The sequence below is a fragment of the Oenanthe melanoleuca genome, chromosome 1 (assembly GCF_029582105.1).
Source record: "Oenanthe melanoleuca isolate GR-GAL-2019-014 chromosome 1, OMel1.0, whole genome shotgun sequence".
NCBI lineage: Eukaryota > Metazoa > Chordata > Aves > Passeriformes > Muscicapidae > Oenanthe > Oenanthe melanoleuca.
The window spans coordinates 71,079,790-71,099,738 of NC_079333.1; positions in this window are offsets into that span (position 1 = coordinate 71,079,790).

Sequence of the window (19,949 nt, forward strand, 5' to 3'; positions counted from 1 at the left end):
AAAATATGTTTAATCATTTCTGTTCCCAGTATATACTTTTAAATCAACAGAAAACCTGCCCAGAAAATCTAGAGAGAAACTTTTCAGAGAATTCAAAACCCAGTTGACTGCATTCAAAATTTTCTCTGTCTCCTTTTTTTTGGTTCTTTTTTTATTTAATTTAAATTTTTTAATTATAACTTGGTTTTAAATAGAAAAAAATAAAATAAAATAAAAATTAAAGGGTTCCCGGGTTCCCCTTCCCCCCACCCCAGCCTTGGTAACCTTAAAATATCGTCAAAGGGCATTTTCTTCTGCCTTGTAGCATTGGACCAAAAATTCTGTTTACTAGCATTTTTCCAAATGGAGTTGATCCTGTGGAACTATGTGAAGATTTGCAATAGCATTTAACTTTTCAGCAATTTTTCAAATACCATCTAATAATCAAATACCATATAATAATCAAAACTTTGGAGCTCTATATTAAAGTGCTGCAGAAATTATCTCAAGAAAATATAGCATTTTCAGTTCTTTTTCAATTTTTGTCATCAGTTTGCACACAAACCTACACTTTGCAAACTTCAGCCAAATAGGTCTCCAAGCAAAGAAGCTGTAGTAAATGGAAATCACTGTAAGTACAATGGATTCCACACTAATGCAAGACATAAAGGGAAAAAAATGTATATGCACAATTCTGCCTTATTTTGGGACATAAGCCAGCTGTCTCTGGAAGCTGTGGCAATTTTTTCATAATATTCTGAGACTTTGGAAGAAAATTCATTATGCCTTTGGTATTTACAATATTCCTAGTATGCTGGTAACCAAGACTCAAATTTTCATAAATGCCTTTAATCTATTTTCTCTCATTAATTTTTGAAACCAGGGGAAGTACCCACAAAATTGGATGTTCTTTCTTATAAGGATGTCAAAGTCTTGGCATTTTACAAGTTAAAAGCACTAGGTGCATTTGTGATAGCGGGTTTGTTTCCTATTATTATTCTGTAAATAAAATGTGATGGTCTTATAATTAGACAGACAAGATAAATATACTATTCAAAACCTAGGAACAAGAAAATGAAGTATAAAATTATGATCTTTCTAAACTAGTTATTACCTACAACCAATGTGAGCTTGACATGAGCAAATTATCTTAAACAATATTTAATTCAATTAACTTTTTGTCCTCTGGTGTATTTCCTATTACACTGAAGAAATATCATTCTGCTAGACATGCTATTTACTGTTCAAGATTTAAGTAACTCAAACAATGGACTCTCAAAAGAAAATGATAATGTCCTTTTATGGGTATTAACTTTCTAGCACTTGTTTAATGTCTCCAATCAGTACTACTTCTACCAAAGAAGCAAAATGATGGTTAAGAATGAAGCACAAATAGACATGAGCAAGAGCATAAAATAAAGACAGAAAGCACTTTGTCATTTAAATTTCCCAGTGTTATTTGATAGCTGGCTCAGAAAATCTAGGCCAGTATTTCTTCATTGTATACACTTTTATTTCCATGTTAACTAATTGTCCTGAACAACTTTGCTACTGGTAAATGCTTATTTCATAGTGATGGCTCCATAACTTACTTCTAGCTGTATACACAAATTTAAACTCCCTGCTCTCTCCTGAATAGCTCCTGATTTTTCCATTAAAATGCATTGCTAGTCTAGGTCATTCTTCTTAACCCATAAATAAGACTTCAGTCCTGAGAGTCTGACATGCATTACTGAATTTTAGCCTAAGCCAAATGCTTCACAAATATTATCTACATAATTTTAATATTCTTTGCGTTTTTCAGTGTGAAAGAACAATAGAGGCTGCCTCTGCCTTCATCTTTGAATATGTAGTTAGCCTGTCATGTTATGTTAATGGTTATAAATTAATTTTGGAACTTAAATGTTTTGTTAGGTTTAGACCCTTAACTAGAATTCAAAAAGAAAGTTATAATGTGATCATAGTGTAATTTAAATCCTCAAACCTCTAGCTAAAGCTTCGGGCATCTAATTCTGTATTAAAAGCTGCCCTAACCCATCAAGTCTTTTTTTCCTCTGAAAACCCACAGTATTCATATATATCTCTTCTGTAAATGCCCTTCTACTTTTCCCTGAGAACTCAGTCTGGATTCTGCTGAATCCATCCTGCTGTAAACAGTGTTTAAAATGCTTTGCCACTTCAAAGCACTGCTGTTTTAGTCCCTCATTACCTAGGAGTTTGCCACAGCTATCAGGCATTCAGGCTTAGTGGGATAGCTGATGGACAGCACTGCACAGATGGGACACCTGACAGCAGCTGATCCAAGGGATATCCCATGACATCATGTTCAGCATAGAAAAGCAGGTGAAGAAGGAAGGGAGAGTGCTTCCAAAGCATCCATTATGTGTAATGGATCCCTGCTTTCCTGGGGCTGCCTGAACACCTGACTACCCATAGGAAATCGTGAATGAATTCCTTATTTTCCTTTGCTTATGTGTATGGCTTTTGCTTTTCCTATTAAATTGTCTATATCTCAAATCATGCTTTTTGTCTTTTACTCCTCTCTCTTCCCCATTCCACCACAGGCAGTGGGTGAGTGTCTGTGTCAGGCTTAGCTGCCAGCTGGGGTTAAACCAGGACATTCCTTCGTGTACAAGTGATTATTTATTATGCTAAAGGTAATGAAGTACAAGACTGCTACTTTCACTGAGAGTCTGGGAGATGCGCCTGTGTGGGAGACTGACATAGATTTCTGCCCCCTTCTCCCAAGACTTGTTGATGGAGTCTGTGAAGCATTTAGGAATGGAGAACTCTGAAAGTCCTTCTTGCTAAACAGGTAGGAGAGTGGCAAGAGAGGCCCTAGAAGCTCCAGAAAAGATGGAGCCCTCTGTGAGGAGTTTACTGGATGCTTCAGAATGCACACCTGCTCTGTTACAGTTTAAGATATATGTATTTAAAACAAAAACAGCAATTTATTATTATTATTATTATTATTAATAATAATAATAATAATAGTAGTAGTAATAATAATAGTAATATCAGAAAGGAAGTTAAGGTGTTTGGCAGCAAAAATTACCCTTCACCATGCCAGAAACTACAGTGATGTCCTACAGGTTCCAGAAAGGAGAATCAGAACAGGGACAACAAAAGATGCCTCTGTTTTGCAGCAAGAACTGACATCTTGCTGAATTTTTTTTCTGCTTCAGAGAGCTGTCACACAACAAGTGTTCTTTTAGGTTCCCAGCAGACATTGGCACATGGATATTAGTAAATGAAGCTGCAGAAAGATCCATTCTCTGTCCCTGAGGCAAAGTGACACGGCAGAGCCATCTCCTCTCAGGCTACATATCTTTTTCAGGCCTTATGGAGTCCATTTCTGGCAAGAAGACCTGGGTGCTATTTTTATCTCTTTTTATCAGTTCAAAATCTCTGAAGAAAACTCTACAGCTGACTCTGAGAATACATGACACATTCACTGAAGATCTGCAGTGTCTCATAAAAAATGTATGGGGGAGTTTGAGGATTCAAAGTCTGCTGGGAATTAAACAGAGCAGAGAGACCCAAATACTGAGCAGTGCTGTCCATAATGCCTTTTGGGAGTGTTTCTTGGCATCTTCTCTCATCAGTTTTTGTTCAGACAAAATTTGAGTGAACACTTTGGCACAGCCAAAACACTACCAGTGATGACACTAAGAATTTGGTAGCCAAAACAATCACAGGCTGGTGCAGAAGGCTACCCCCTGGGCATATCTTTTTATGGTGTTGTTCTTTCTTTTTGATCATGTTTTATTTTGGTTTTTCTTAACACAGTCAAGCCAAGGTTTAGTTGAAATCACAACAAAAAATTGATAAGAGCTGTCCTATTTCAACTGGGAAGGGAAATAGACTTATGCCAAGGCAAATGCAATTCTTACTGATTAGTAAAGTTTTCAAGCTAATCCTGAGACTCACTACTATTCATCAGACATAGGCAGGAGGACAGACTGGACACATAGAGGCAGCTACTGGCAGTAGCTCTCACAGTTTGTAAGCCCACAGTTGTTTCAATAACAAGTCCTATCCCACAGGTCTAAGATATTCTCTTCCCTTCCCTCTCTTGATGTACCCTCAGTCTTGCACTCTTTTTTGTATGCTCTGTGTATGAAAAGTTTGGTCTGGATCACAGACTCAATCCTACCATCTTGTTGTGGTAAATTTAGCCGTAGAAATCCTTGCAGCAGTGAAACAAAAGGTACAAAAGTTTTTCAGGGTGATGTTAAATTTCATCTGGTTAGAGTAACTGTGGGGATTAACTGGATGTCTCCTCCACTACAAACCAAATAAACAGAACTGAATTACAGCTGCTTAGGACTGGCACAACAAATTCAAACTAAGCTCTTCCAATGCAGTTCTAACATACATTAATTCATTACATGCTAAGATGACAACTGTAGTAGAAAGCACCTTTGATTTCAGTTGTCCTCTTAGGCATTTTGGAATGTGAGAGATCTGTTGTGGCCCAGTATCATTACTAGCTTTTTACCCCCTTACAAGTTCATCTTGGTGTTTTAAACCTTAATGTACAGTTTCTGGGCATTCTAAAAGCATTCTTTATCACTAATCAGGTCTTTATCACAAAATGCTTTCCTTAGCAGTAACTGTCCTTGAAATTTGAAAAATTAGGTCTGTGCAGCAGCCTAGCTCAAAGTAGTATGCAACATTTTTTTCCTTTTCATTTAGCATTCCCAGAAGATTTCTCATTATTAATTACTTGCCTTATACTTCTTAGAATGTCTTCCTCTAACATCTCTGCTTTATCTCAGTTTTTTTGGGTTTTTTACATAAGGGAGTAGCACATATTACAATATAGTTTGGCCCTATTAACTAGGACAGCTTCCTATTTAGCTGGGCAAAACATACTTTTTTGATTTAGTCTTTACATTTCTCTTATGCTCTCTAATCAGTTATAACAGTTATTTTCTTTTATATATATTTATATACATTTCCTCTAGACTGGATGTTCTTTGTATTTTTTTCCTCCTCTGACAAGGAACTATCCATTTCATTTTCATTTTCACTTACTTCATTAAGCATAACTACTTCTGGCATTTAAAGCACTGGCTTACAGAAACAATTAATTACAATCAGTCAAGCTGCTTTTCCAAAGGAAAGGAATTGCTCAGTTTAACCAGAGGAATAGACAAGGAGGGCAACTGGTACTGCATAAGCAGGTCATCTGTTCTATTGCTTGAGATCACTTGTATTAAATCGGACTTTTATCATTTTGGAACAAGCAGTTTTAGGGTCTGGAGAGAAAGGCATATGAGGAGCAGCCAGGCATGTGGTGCTGTTTTTCCTGGAGAAAAGGAGGGTATGGGGAAACTTTATCACTCCCTACAACTACTTGAATAGAGGTTGTAGCAAGGTAGGAGTCGACCTCTTCTCTCAAGCAACAAATGACAGGACAAAAGTGGAAACAGCCTCAAGCTGTATAAGAGCAGGTTCAGGTTTTTCACTGAAAGTGTGGTTAGGCATTGGAACAGCCTGCCCAGGGACTCACTGAAGTCACCATGCCCAGAAAATTTCCAAGAAATGACTGGTATTTAGTGCTATGGTTTAGTTGATATGGGGGTGTTTGAACAAAGCTTTGACTTGATGATCTTGGAGGTCTTCTCCAGACTTCAAGATCCTATAATTCTATTTGGCCTTCCAACTTTTCTGTATTTCTGCCTCAAAGATGAAACATTACACTTCCCAGCATGCCTACTATCCTTACCAATAGCTAAATGCTTTGAAGTGTATAAGGTGTCCCAAAAGTCAAAAAAGTCACTTTCATCTAATAAGTGCTGATATGAGCTGTGTTTTTCTCCCAGAAGCTATACAAACTCTCTTTCTAAACATCACATTCTTCATTCTTTACCATCCTAGTCTACTCATGAAGATGTTGAATCCAGATTGGGTCCCATTTCTTCTATCCATCTTTCCTATCTATTGACAGAAGTGACTTCTTAACACTGCACAAATAAACTCTTCCCTCCCCCAAAAAGCAGTGAACTTGTGAATTTCAAAACTGCTATTAGTAACAAGAGTTTGAAAACTTTCCCTTTATCTAGGACTATGCTTTTGTTGTTTCTTGCTGCTCCCAACCTGCCACTGCTTTGCTCCATTGATCTCCAAGGTTTAGATTTAGGAGAATTCCTTTCCTGATCTAAAGGACACATAAGTCCAATGTAGTGAATCACAATATAGAGAGCTAAATCCAGGATCTGGAAGGCAGTGATTTGATATATATCTGACTCAGGTCCATCCATGTTCCTTATTTCCACACATTTCATCGAAAAGTTAAAATCCAACTTCATGGATGGGTGGTCCTGCTTGAGCAGGAGGGTTGAATGAAATTAATTCCTGAGGTCCATTCCAACTTAAACTATTCTGGATTCTGTGATAAACATGGCTTTTGACTATGGGTTTATTTGGCTTGACTATATTAAAAAGAAAGAAAATCGTCTTAAGAAAAATCAGTGAAAAACAATGCTCTAGATGAAGCTGGATGACAAGAAACTGAGGTCTAGACTTCAAAAGCAACAATATCTCAGAATAAATTTCTCAAGCAGAGATGGATTGTAACCTGGCTCCCTCTCTTTTGACAAATAGCTGGTGAGACAGAATTTTTAGCTTTTGAGTGAGCACACAAACTGCCTATTACAAGTGGCTTTTGTATTGGAAAGCTTTCTTAAAGTGACTGGATTCTTCCAAAATCTCTTTAAGCTTTATGGGAATTCGAACTCTTGTCTGTCCAGTCCAGTCAATACCAGTGAGATGTCCCAGAAAGCTTCCAAAAAGTGTTGTTCAGCTATGGTACATTCTAAGAAAACTGCAGCAAAAGACATTTAAACTAATGCTAGTGTGGAAAAGGACAAGAGTTCAAAACTGTAATTAACATAATATGGTTAGTGTGGCTTTCTTAAAGCATTTATAAGAGAGGTTGTTCCTCCAGCTGGTTCCTCTCATATCTTTCCAATAAAATTTTATCTAAACTGGAAATTAGAAATAATTTAAATTCATTGTTAGCAAAACATAGCCAAAGAAATGTGTAAATGCTGAAAATTTCTGTGTCATTTCTACAATGCCTGTAAAAAAAAAGCAATAAAAGCTGCAGAACTTTAAATGCTTTAGTAATGGATATTTTCCTTTTGGTTCCACTAAAGTTGATTCAGGTTAAAAAATAGAATTATGATTTTGGTTTTTTAAGACTACTTTAGTGATGTTTTTTCTGCTATACATAGAGATAGACTGCTTTTCCTTCTTTGCATTTTTTAACCAGATTGCTTCATTTCAATGTTTCATCAGAGTATAAGAAAGATGCATTATATTCACGAAAACTACATTCAGTCATTTCAGATAAGTGGCTTATATGTGGAAAAAAAAAAGAGCAGGATTAAAGAAAAAAAAAAAACAAGGAAACAAGGACAAGGAAAGGGAACGCATACTGAGTGGCCTTCCATCACATGAGGTAGAGGAAATCTCCAAAAGCTGCACATCAGAGGAGTAATAAAGCTAACAAGAGAAGAGTGAACAACAGCAGAGTACATAAATGTCATGAGTAGACACAAATACAGAGAAACTAATGAAACGTTTTTTTAGAAGAGACTGAATTGTAAGCTATTCATATTTGTATTATCTCTGAAGAGAGCTCACTGAAAAGGCAAAGTAACAGTGGGGAACAGGAAGGGTAATATAAGAACTCAGGCTGTTATAATAACTGCTCAGGTGGTTAAGAGAAAAGCCTGTATAGGAAAAAAATGTGAGGTTGGCCTAGTCTAGTGGTGGCAAAATTCTGAAAACAGTTGAAATTACTCTAAACCTTAATCAGGGCTATTATGTACCACCACCATAAAGTTACAGAGAAAACTTCTGAATTATGAAATGCTACAAAGTATTTAGACTAATTTTTGAACAAACATATATGCTGATTATATGATAACTATTGCAAAGACATTAAGCAAGATTATAATCTATAGAGACATAAAAAATGCATGCTCCTACCTTCAGATGAATTGCATTTCTAGGAGTTCCCTTAAAAATATAAATGCCATTTTATGGGTAAGAGGGATGTGATATCTTAGAGCAGATATAGATTATTTCTCCCTTGATTACATTAATTTCCTGATTAATTTGATCTCAGGACTCAAGTATGCAAAACAAGGAAGAGGGAGGGTGACTGATTGCTTACCCTCTCCCCATACACCCCACAACATTTGTAGAAGACAGGTTTGGGTATGTCCATGCTTATGTCCTCCACTTACTAATGCCTACTGGTCTGTCCCTTATCATCCTGTCAATGCTGGGAAAGAAAGTCATACAAGTTTTCAACTGGAAATGTCTCCAGCATCGTCAGATTTATAAGGGGCATTTCATGCATGTGAGGACTTAATGGCAAGGGATGATCCCTAGCAAAGTGACATCATCTCATCTGTACCCATATTGCTTAGACTTAGACCCCTGTAGGGAAGTGTTATTTCAGAGCCAGCCCAGCCCAAATGCAGAGAGTGAGCTGGCATTTAAGCAGCGAAGGCAGTCATGGCTCCAGTCCCTGACCATTCTTTGTCTAGTAACACATACATACTCTGTTGAGGACAAACCATTTGCCTTATAACATTTCATGCAACTGAGGGACACTTGTAAACAACTTTTTTTAATGGTTCAGCTGTACTGTATCACAGTGCTGTTCTCTCCTCTTAAAATCATAGTTCCACAGCAGCTGTTTTTCCTTGGAATAAACCCAGTGCTTTTCTGTAATTTCAATTTATAACAGTTTACAGGTCCATTATTTTCAGACCTGTATCACATCAATGAATTTTAAACTAGCAGAAGAGGAGACTCGAGGATTTATATTTGAAGATACTGAAACAATAACTTGATTCAAACTAGAGGAAGCTGAAGAACTGGATCTGTACAATGCACCCACCAGAACTGGGTAGTAAGTCATGTTATAGTATAGAATTAGTGGCTTTGAAAAATTCAAGTGTTAATGTGTAGCTGAAATATAAAACACTATCCTATCTATTAGAAGGAAAGAAAGTGTAAAAAGAGGTTTTCTTTTATGAGCCTCATCTGGATTTTAAAATGGACACAAAAGTTCTGACAATGGACAGCACTAAAGTAATCTTCAAGCATAGCATCCTTATCTGAAGAAACAGAGTGTGCTACACTGCAAAGACAGTGTTTGGCTTAATAAATTGACCTGATTAATATTTAAAGAGATAGTTTTGTTTATGCATTTATTTATTCATGGAAAAAGACTTTTTAAATTTTTAAGTTTTATCTGTAATTTATCAATATCATTGACATAGCTATAATTCAAGCTCAAATATTTTACTCAGCATTTTCTCTGAACTAATACATATTTCTCTATGCAGTGCAAAGGACAATTGCCTCCATTCTTTTCAGTTCCAGTTCTCTATAATCACATTATTAATATTCTAAAACATTAACCATGACTTAGAATCTTCCTTTGTAATCTTGAACATTTTAACATAATACTGTTTATATTCCAAGTGCTCAATAACAAAAAAAAAAAAATTATCACCCATTTTTAAAATAATAAAAACTTAGAGATTTCTTTTTCATGAGATATAACTGAATCTTTAGCCACATTTATTCATTTCATTGTAAGCAAAGCTTCAATTTTGTTTACAATAATCATCCCATCTTCAGTTAGATTATTCTTTTCTATAAAAGTATCCATAGGATTATGTATTTTTGGGATTAAGGACTGAGTCTGGGCTTTTTCTTGACAATTACTTTCCTTCTCATTTTGTTCTACTCTTTGTTTAGTTCAGGTTACTAATATAATGTTTGAACAAGAATCTTTTCTGATCTCTTATATATCTTCATGAAAAATATACATATATATAAAAGCAAGGTTCTAACTTGACAAGAAAGTTGAATTTCACAATGTCTAAAAAATATCATGGATTTTACTACCTGTCCATATAAAATATGAAAGAAAAGAAATTCAATTACATCTCCATCCCAAATGAAAGCTGGGGGAGGGGAAACAATGTTGTACACATTATTAAACAGATTTCATCACTGCAGATTTAATGAAAGATGCACCACTCTGAACCCTAGCATTTCATTACTTACAAAAAGCTCCATATCCTTGCATGAGGAAAATCAATAAGACTTAGACAGCCAATAATGCTGCAGCTTTAAAAAGTCTAGAGGAACAAAATTACTTTTGTTCACTATATATACATAACAATGGCTTTTATCAATATTGTATTAATCTGTGCTTAAAAAGAATTCATTTCCCAAAGTGATAAGAACAGTGATTGTTTTCTATCAAGACTAAAAACATCATAAAATGAGAGGGAAAGCACATATTGCTAAGAAAAAATAACAATTTTTTGGCTTCAAAACAGCTTTCTTGAACAGAAAACTCAGTTGAGGGAGTATTTGTGGGACATCTGTATCTGTGATATAGGGAGTGAATTTGCTGTATCTGTTGTGATAAATTATCTTTTTCTTCTTTTTATAAAAATGAGTGTGTAGAACAGACAGGTAGAAACTATCTGTGCTGTTCTGTACAAATATTTGGTACACAGAATACTTGGTAAAATTCTTATTTTAAAGAAAACAAGCCTAGAGACTTGAAATTCCTCCTTTGCTCTATGCTTTAGCTAGATTCTTCTGTAGTGGATGAGAAGTCCCTAGGGAGAAGTTTTAAGGATGATAGAAAAAGCTGCTAAAATTTTAGGTCATACCATGGAAACAATGTACAACTAAAATGTTGATTCTTAACAGAAACAAAATGCATTTTGTAGGAGCAAGTAAATAACAAATACTCAAAGACAAAAATAAGGCTATCGTTAATAACACTAACGGGGAGATATTTAATCTCTTTGCCTCTATATATAAAGTGTTATATATATATAAAGTATATATAAAGTATTGGAGTGCTTTAACATCAGCTAGGAATTAAACTTCAAACAAGCCATTCCCTGTCTCCCCACCCTCTCTGATGGGAGAGGGACAGAGGCAGAGATTATGGGTTGAAATAACCATTTACTGAAATGCAAATTAATAATGCACAGAGCAACAATATTGACAACAGAACTATACAAAAGAAAAGGTGCTTTACACAAAAAAAGGTGTTCATCACCTTGATTCAGTTCCCAGAGCCAATGAAAAACAGTAATGCACAGACCCCTGGAAACCTGGATCATCTGCACTGCTCAGCACCACCTGCTGCTGGACCACTCTGCTGCTCTGGTTTGGCTGAGATGTGGAAATCAAAAATGCAGGGTAATTCCTGTAGTAGCCACTATGCCATGTAATAGATTTATGGCATTTCATATACAGAGAAATAGATCCTCTCAAAACATTTATTCTGTACCTTCAGAATGATATAGTGTAAGAAAATTAAATCTAGGGGATAGGAAGCTAGACTTCCTTTTAAATACACTGAAGAGATTGGTAAAGAGTTTTAGTACTTCTAAATCTTATCTTGTCATCAATTAATCAATACTATCAGGATTATTCTTAATAAAACTTTTTAAGCACACTAGATTACTGAACATCTTAACCAATGGGCTCATCAGCTACAACTTGTGTCCAGACAAGTGTGTAAGATTGCATTCTTCTTCAGCAACCTTGCTTAATTGTTAATTGTATGCAAAATTTTGACACCTGAGGTAAAACAGGCAATCAATAGACAGACATGATTTACAACTACGAGTAAAATTTTCCAACCTACCTGCTACTTCATACATTAGACTGGCAATTTTCTTCTTCTCTGTATTTAGGAATTAAAAGTCACTTTAATTTTATATTATCTAATTCCTTGGCTAAAGTTTTATGCCTGTAAATTTTATCCATTTTTTCAGACCCCTAATATAATAATTTCATAATTATTATTGAAATATAATACTTTCAGAACTATTTCTTACTCTTGATGAAACAACTGTCTTCACAAACTGAGGAAAACTGCAAAATGTTTTCAGGACATTCCTTCCTTCTTTGGAAACTTGGTAAGTAACCATTTAACTGATTCTCTTAAAATTATGGATGGTTTACCAAGAATAAATCAATTGCAAATTTTTTAATAATGCTAAAGCTTCTTCCTAAACTAGCCAGAGAAGCAAATTCCCCCATTTGATCTGCAGTTTCTACACCCAGATCATCCACTACATTCCTGCTTCTGTATTTTATTCAGTGAACTCACAATTTTTTCCTTATTGTCACCTGTTTTCTTCTCTCATCTAGGTTTATATTGACTATTAGGAAGAAATTCCTTACTGTCATGCTCTGGAAGAGATTTCCCAGAGAAGCTGTAGATGCTCCATTTTTGGAAGTGTTCAAGGCAATGTTAGATGGAAATCTGATTAATCTGATCTGGTGGAAGGTCTCTCTGCCCATGGCAGGGAAGCTGGAATTAGATGGTCTCAAAGGTTCCTTCCAACCCAGGCCATTTTGTGATTCTGTAGAAATCTCTTTTTATAACACTTCTACCAAAGGTTTGGGAATGTGCAGCTGAATATGTTCCTTGCTGGATCTGGCTTTTGAACTTTTGCTTTAATATGAAGATATCTGTTCTTTCATCTTTTTTTTTTTTTTCTTTCTTTTTTTTTTTTCCCTCATTTATATCAAAAAGTTCTTTGAGGCATAAGCAGTTTCTCTAAAAAAAAGGCAAAGCCCAGTGAGAATCACAACATCTGCCAGGGCTTATACATGCTGTTATACACCATTTAGTTAACACTAATTGTAACCAGTCCATGAGGCTCAGCTGTTGATTGATGAAATTAATGGTCAGTTTCTGGCTGATACTAACTGAAGCAGTAGGATTCATATATATCTATCCAACTACAAAACTAATGAATCACAGGTCACAGCTGCATTGCTGCTACATGCTTAACAAAAATGTATTGTTAACAGGGCAACTGGGGAATGTAAGGGATGGCTGCTTTTTACTACCCACCTCTTTTTGAAGAACAGCCAGGGCACTTGAAAGGCAGTAAATTGGCCTGTTTCCTCCTTACAACAAATCTTTTTTTTTATCAATGGTACTTGAAGGTAGCCTGCTGTTGTGGTTTAACCCCAGCTGGCAACTAAGCACCACAGAGCTGCTTGCTCACACCCCCACCAGCAGGACTGGGGAGAGAGTCAGAAGAGGAAAAGGGAAAAACCTCATGGCTTGAGATAAAGACAGTGTAATAGGGAAAGCAAAACTCATGCATGCAAGCAAAGCAAAACAGGAAATTCATTTGTCATTTCCCACAGCAGGCAGATGTTCAGCCACCTCCAGGAGGGCTGGGCTCTATCATGTGTGACAGTTCACTTGAGAAGACAAATGCCATCACTCTGCATGGCCCCTCCTTCCTTCTTCACCAGGCTTTATATGCTGAACATGATGCCACAAAGTCTGGGAGATCCCTTTGGTCACATGCAGTTACATGTCCCAGCTGTGTCCCCTCCAACTCCTTGGTGGGATGCAAGAGAAAAAGGCTTTGGCACCATGTAAGCACTGCTCAATGGTAACAAAAACATCCCTGTGTTATCAACACTGTTTCCAGCACAAATCCAAAAGACAACTCCATTGTAGTTACTGTGAAGGAAATTTACTCTACCCTAGACAATATTAGCACGTCCACTGAGCTGATTTCCCACATCTTGTCTCTGCTGGTCTGTCTCCACAGAGGACTGGCCATAATTTTGTTGGGGACAGCTTTTCACCCCTAAATGTGCAGAGATGGCCTCTGGAAGTGCACTTAAACATTTACTTTTGCTTCTGTCCTTTTAATGCCAACCTCTCTTTCTTATAAAATTATAAACATCAAGACATACCTATAGATATTCTGAGCACTGGTATAGAAGGCTTCACTTGCATATTTTCAAAGGTAAGTGACTCTTCTCCATTAACTTTCTTAAGAAGAAGTATATGTACAGATCTTTCTTGCATAAGACAACTCCTACTTCTTGAAAAGGTGATGTGGGATCACAGCATTGCTTACTCAAGTCTAATAGAGTTACCATCGTCTGTTTAATTGGTCAGGTATTCTTGGAATTTCTCTGTAGAAGTTAAACCTTTTCAGCAAAGAAGTGTCATTAAACAAAAAGGAAAGTTGAATATATTTCAAAGTTTTGTTTTCAAACTCCAGTGAATGTAATTAAGGAAGTAAATAATTCTGCCAGCCAAATGTTTCCTGAGAATGAAGAATTGGTGAAACTGACTATTCAGTGAATTTCACTTTTTTTTTACCTGCAAAAAGATTCCTGGTCTTTCCAGAAGTAGTCTTGATGGATTGAGCAAGAGGCATGTACACTATAATTTTTCACTGCATTATAATAAAGTGAACTTTTTCTAAATGTCACCATTTAAATTTCATGGGGCATGAAATCTACTTTTGAAATGAAAATTAAATCCCTTTTCCGAATAAAATGTCTAATCTTATAGTCAAAAACACTTCATATTTCCTGACATTATTAACTTTGGAGGGCTGCCTGTAAGATGATAAAACTATCTGACATATTAAAACCGAATTTCCTATATATAATTATGTTACAGAATATTTTAAATATATAAGGTTCTAAGACTAATATTAATGTGAATTTTGCAGTATTTTCATTTACTAATAATAAATCTAAATGCCCTTCATTTTAATATGTTAATTGTAACACAAATACTAACGTATTAATTCAGAAGGAAACTATTTTTGGACTAAAAATGGTGCTTAATGTCAAAAAAAGATAACTGCAATAATCTCAAGGATGCTCAACATTAAATACACTCATTTGCTATTGAAGTTATAATGCATGCTCTATTTTCTGATTGAAAAGGTGAAAAAGTATTTTTATCATATTCTAAACAGTTGTAATAGCACTCACTTTATAGCTATCCATAATTAATTTATTCATTATTATGACACCAAAAGCCAGGGGTTTTTACAGTGATTTAAGAATAAACATATAAACAGAACCAAAGATTTTCATATGTCCTCAGCTCAGAGTTTCTAAAACCCAAACCAGAGGGAAAAAAATGGGAAACCTATAAAACAGTTTAAAAAAAACCCCACAAACCTGTAATATCCCTTTGGAGTCTATTAGCTCTTGATAAAAATAAAAAAAAAATTTGCCTTTTCTTTAGTTTGGTTTTTGAACATTAGATTTGGTGATATTTCCATTTCTAAAGTCTGTGTCATAAGCAGAACAGGCAGATAGATAGATGTATAAAAATAAAGTTTACTTTTTATGTCAGTATAACATTCTCCCCTGATGCAGAACAAATACTGAAGATTTTGATCCTGTGTTATTTAATATCTTACTTTACCATAAAGCCAAGCCATATATTCAAAGATAAAATATCTTGAGAAAATAAGCATGAAATACCAATTGTGTTCACAGCTTCTTTATAGTGGAAAAGAATGGAAAAATGACCAACTTTTTACAAAGGTATAAATAAAATGTGCTTCAGATGTTTAGTTGGAAAGGAACAGTAAGTCTGATGGTTCAGACACTGGGCTGAAATTTTGAAAACTCAGTTTTGATTTCTGAATTCAGAGCTCTTCTCTACTCACATTCTTGTTAATTTTATCATCATCTAATCTACAGTGAATTCTACCACTCTCTCAAGAACTGGCCTTAGATCAGTCCCTTCACATTCCAGCTGAGAGATCTGTGCTTCCCCTGACCCTTTAAGCTTGCAAATCTGTTTACCTCTTTTTGCAGCTAATGCATCTTCCACAGATTTGTCCAGGATAAAGCTGTGCTCAAATCAATCTGTTGGCACCAGGTGCAGTGCTCAAAGAAGCTGCTGTCAGCCAAAGGGTTTTTTATCTCAGTGGTATCTCTTGCCTTGGGTGTGATGGCATCCATCCCCATTAAATGCTGCAAGTCCTCTGTAAAAGCTTGCTGAGTTTCATTTTCCTCTGGGGCTAAGGGCAGATGGCACATGCTAGCGCCAATGTGACACACCACAAGAGATGAGCACGGTGGCACAGGGAGCAGACCACAGCTGGCATTCCCCTGGCTGCCCCCAAATCCACAGAGAGGGGTGGGCTCTGACATGGGCTGAGCATGAAAAGCAGGCTGGTCCTGCAACCCCTTTTCTCCTGTGATTTCATGCATGAGGTGAATTGTGAGACTTTATTCTGTGACTGTTTGCTTTGACCCTCCCTTGCATTTTGAAATTGAAAGACAGATGTTTAGTGCTGAAAAAACGAGTTCAGTTCCAGCACTGCTGAGTCCCTGCATTTCCATGCACCTGTGTTGCAGAACTCAGTGCTGTCAAGTGCCCACAGTTCACAGAAACTGGCCTGTGGCAGCACAGGCTGAGAATGAAAAGGAGGAAAAAGAGAAAGTAGCAATGTCCTTTAACATTGATCAGGGTCATTTTGGGGTGTTTCAACAGAGAACCTTTAAATATCTTCCTTGAGCTAATACTGTTATGATGACTAGAGTAGTTTATATTGTTCTTATTTTGTGTAATACTGTTTTCTTAAATATCAAGTGTGTTGTATGTCGGGATGCACAGACAGACACACACACATACCGACCATGAAATATTTTTTTTTTACATCCCCACTAGATAAAAAACCACAGCATAAAATCATCTTTATCAGCTGTTTAAACTGTACTGAATTTGACATAATTTGGGCAAGGATTGCTCACAGGATCCCTTGTACCATCTGAAGCTTCTATTGTCTTCAAAATCTTGAAGCACTCAAGGACAGGTTTAAGGATAATTAACTTCAGACTTGAAAAATTTGCATTCACATCTGAAGCCAGAGGCTCCTTTACTTGGAGAAATACACACTCCTAGACAATTCAAGGGACCTATCTTAAACACTCCTTAGGAATCAATCACCCTTAGGAGGTGCATAAGAGGTCACCTTTCTTACTTGGCTGACAAGGGAGCCTAGGCTGGCTAGATCATATTTCAGCATCTGACTTTCAGATGTTTAACAGAGGACAGAACAAGCCAAACCCATTTGTCTGTGTGTTTAATTGTCACTATGAATTGTTACAATAGAAACACTTAAGTTTTCTGTCATTAGCAATCTTAGAGACAAGGGTTATCATCTATTAAAAAAAAACCCAACATTTTGCCCAATATTCTTCAAGATTTCTTATGTGAATCTGAGATTTGAAGCCTTCTATATGTGCAGACACCAGATGTCCTTTTCAACTGCCTGATAAGGTAATAAAAGACAGCAAGGAATAGGGAAAGCCATTCTACCTACCTGAATGCTGAAAATCTGCAGGAAATGTAAAGTTGTTGCTACTGCAATACATGCCAAAAATGCATGTGGCATGCCACAGCATATCTGTAAAGAACAGTAGCCAGAAAGTGTTTTGAAGATGTCAGATCAAGGAAAGTACATTCATTCCTATTTTATTGGAAGCATTTTCAAATTACAGTGCTGTCTCACTATCATGAGCATAAAGCTGTCACTTCCTTTGGTTTTCTATATCACTTCATGCAGATTTTCTAAAAATGCTTATGAGACAAACATTTTCAGAGACTAGCCCTATCACAGAAGCTCCAACTGAGCCTTCATGCAGGCTAAAAACAAGTTCTCATTTGAGCAGCACAGACTTTTATCACATTTATTATCTGTAGTCTTTTCTGTTGCAATCAATATGGTGAATTTCTATGCAAATGAAACATTTTCAGCGTTGAGCTGAGACGTGTATCCTGCAGGAGGCCACTGTACAACTCTTACTCACCCAATACATACAGCAGCATTTTGCTTCTGAAAGATGAGGTGTCTCTCAACCTGCAACTTTTCCAGACCATGTTGAATAAGGAAGTGAAATTAAAGCAATCAACATTTCACTAGAGTCCAGAAAATTTTAATTCAATCTCCAGAATAATAGATTATTTCTAACCTGATGTAAAAATTATCACTAAAACCTGCAACATTTTTATCAGGGGCATGGGGGAATGAAAAGGGAAAAAATCTGAGACAGACATTGCAAAAGAAGCAAATAAACAGATCCAACTTGAAGTTTTTTTAAACCTTCTGAGAGGGCTTTCTAGGGAACTGAGAAAGTGAATACCTCTTGATTTATGTTTTCAGAATGTGGTTCCGTTTCCTGTCTTATATTATGAGGAGTCAGAAAGACAACTTATCATCTATGATCAGTCTGTGATGAGGGGTCTTGCTTTCATTAGGCATTTCATTAGACTTATACCTAAAATCCTAAATTACTACTGTTTCATACTGTGCTTCTGAATATGTAACCACAAAGATATTAGTATTTAAGGTTAAACCAATTTTTCCATGTTCTTTGAGAACACAGAAGATCCATCAAAAGTCACTAACTTGCTAAATAACCACACTGAGTTAGATCCTCCACAGCTCACTCAGTTCCAATGAATTCATATTGTGTCACTTGAGTATTTGATAAGAACTTCTCAAGGTGGGGATTTTTTTTTACAATATTTCTTGGAGTTTTTTCTATCATCTGATTAATGGTTTAACTGCTGAAAACTGTTAGATATTGTCCCAATGGATTTTTACAGCAAGTGAAACTAAAGTCAAATTACTGAATTAATGTATTTTAAAGTAAGTAAATTAGAAAGCACATTAACAATTATCCTCTATATTCTGGAACAACACCAAAAAGACAGAACTAAAGCTCTACTAAAGCCAAAGTGATTTGCATTTTTGAAATTATGGTGTTAGTCAACTAAAATAAGAATTAATCTTGTACTACCTAAAAGTATTCCTCTCCTTATCAAATCACACCAACAGCTTCTTATATTTTACATCTGTTTATACTGAGAGGCATAATCTGTTGCTGTGTGTTTTTGTAAAGCCTGGCAAAATGAGGCTGTGAGCTCAGCTGGGGACTCCAAATGTTCTTGAAATATTTTTCAACATATCATTGATCATAACCATTGATAGCAATAATAACATCAAATAATTGATGCCAGTGGGATTTCTGTACATGTAATAATTCAGTATAATATTACATTCTTATAATTTACAAAACATTCTTATAATTTATGATTACAATTCTAACAAGGATAGTTATAACTAATAATAGTAATATTAATAGCAACTAATTGTAATAGTAAGCAAAATGGTATCTCTTGATGCCACTCTTACAGAAGCTCTATAAATATTTTTACTGAAACCTAAAATAAAATTCCTTTTACACTTCAAGGAGTTGGACTTGATGCCTAAGAAGATTTGTGTGCACTAAAGTCTTCAACAGTTGCTTAAAATTAAATATCAAGAGTTTAAGAGTCTCCTTAACACTAATATCATCATTTAAATGGCAACTTTGGGAATTAAGCTGTCACCTAAAGACCATTATAAAACACTATTATAGAAATCCAAACTGAACAATACTCTGCAGGGATCTACATGTATCTTTTCTGACTTGTATTTTACAACCAAATTAATCTTGTGCCAAAAGCAAGTGGAGGTTGCTTCTCTCCTATATTGGGATTTCACTTAAGTGTTCCTTCTCTCTTGAATAAAGCAAATAATTTAGAATAATTATAAGAAATTCTAGCTTTATAAATCTGCCAAAAGCCCAGAAAGACATTCAGTTTCTAGAGAGAGTGATGCTTCTGACAAATTGTGAGTGTTCCAGCCTTGAAACGGTTTAAAGCCAGGTTGAATGGAGCTCTGGCAACCTGGTCTAGTGGAAGGTGGCCCTGCCCACAGCAGGGTGTTTAGAATTAAGGGGATTTTAAGGTCCCTTCAAACCAAAACCAATCCATGATACTATGATTCTAGGATTCTATGATTCTGTGATTCTATGATTCTATGATTCTATGATTCTGTGATTCTGTGATTCTATGATTCTATGATTCTAGGATTCTATGCTAGTGATGATGTGTTTGGTGTCAATGCATCAGCTAAGAGCAGGATTCAAAAAAATTAGCTTCCCTTTCTTTCCCTTCTCTGACTCTTCTCATGTATTTCTTATTATTATAGCTATTATTTCTCTTATTTAGGTAGAACAAATTTGACTTTTGGTGAACATAGTTT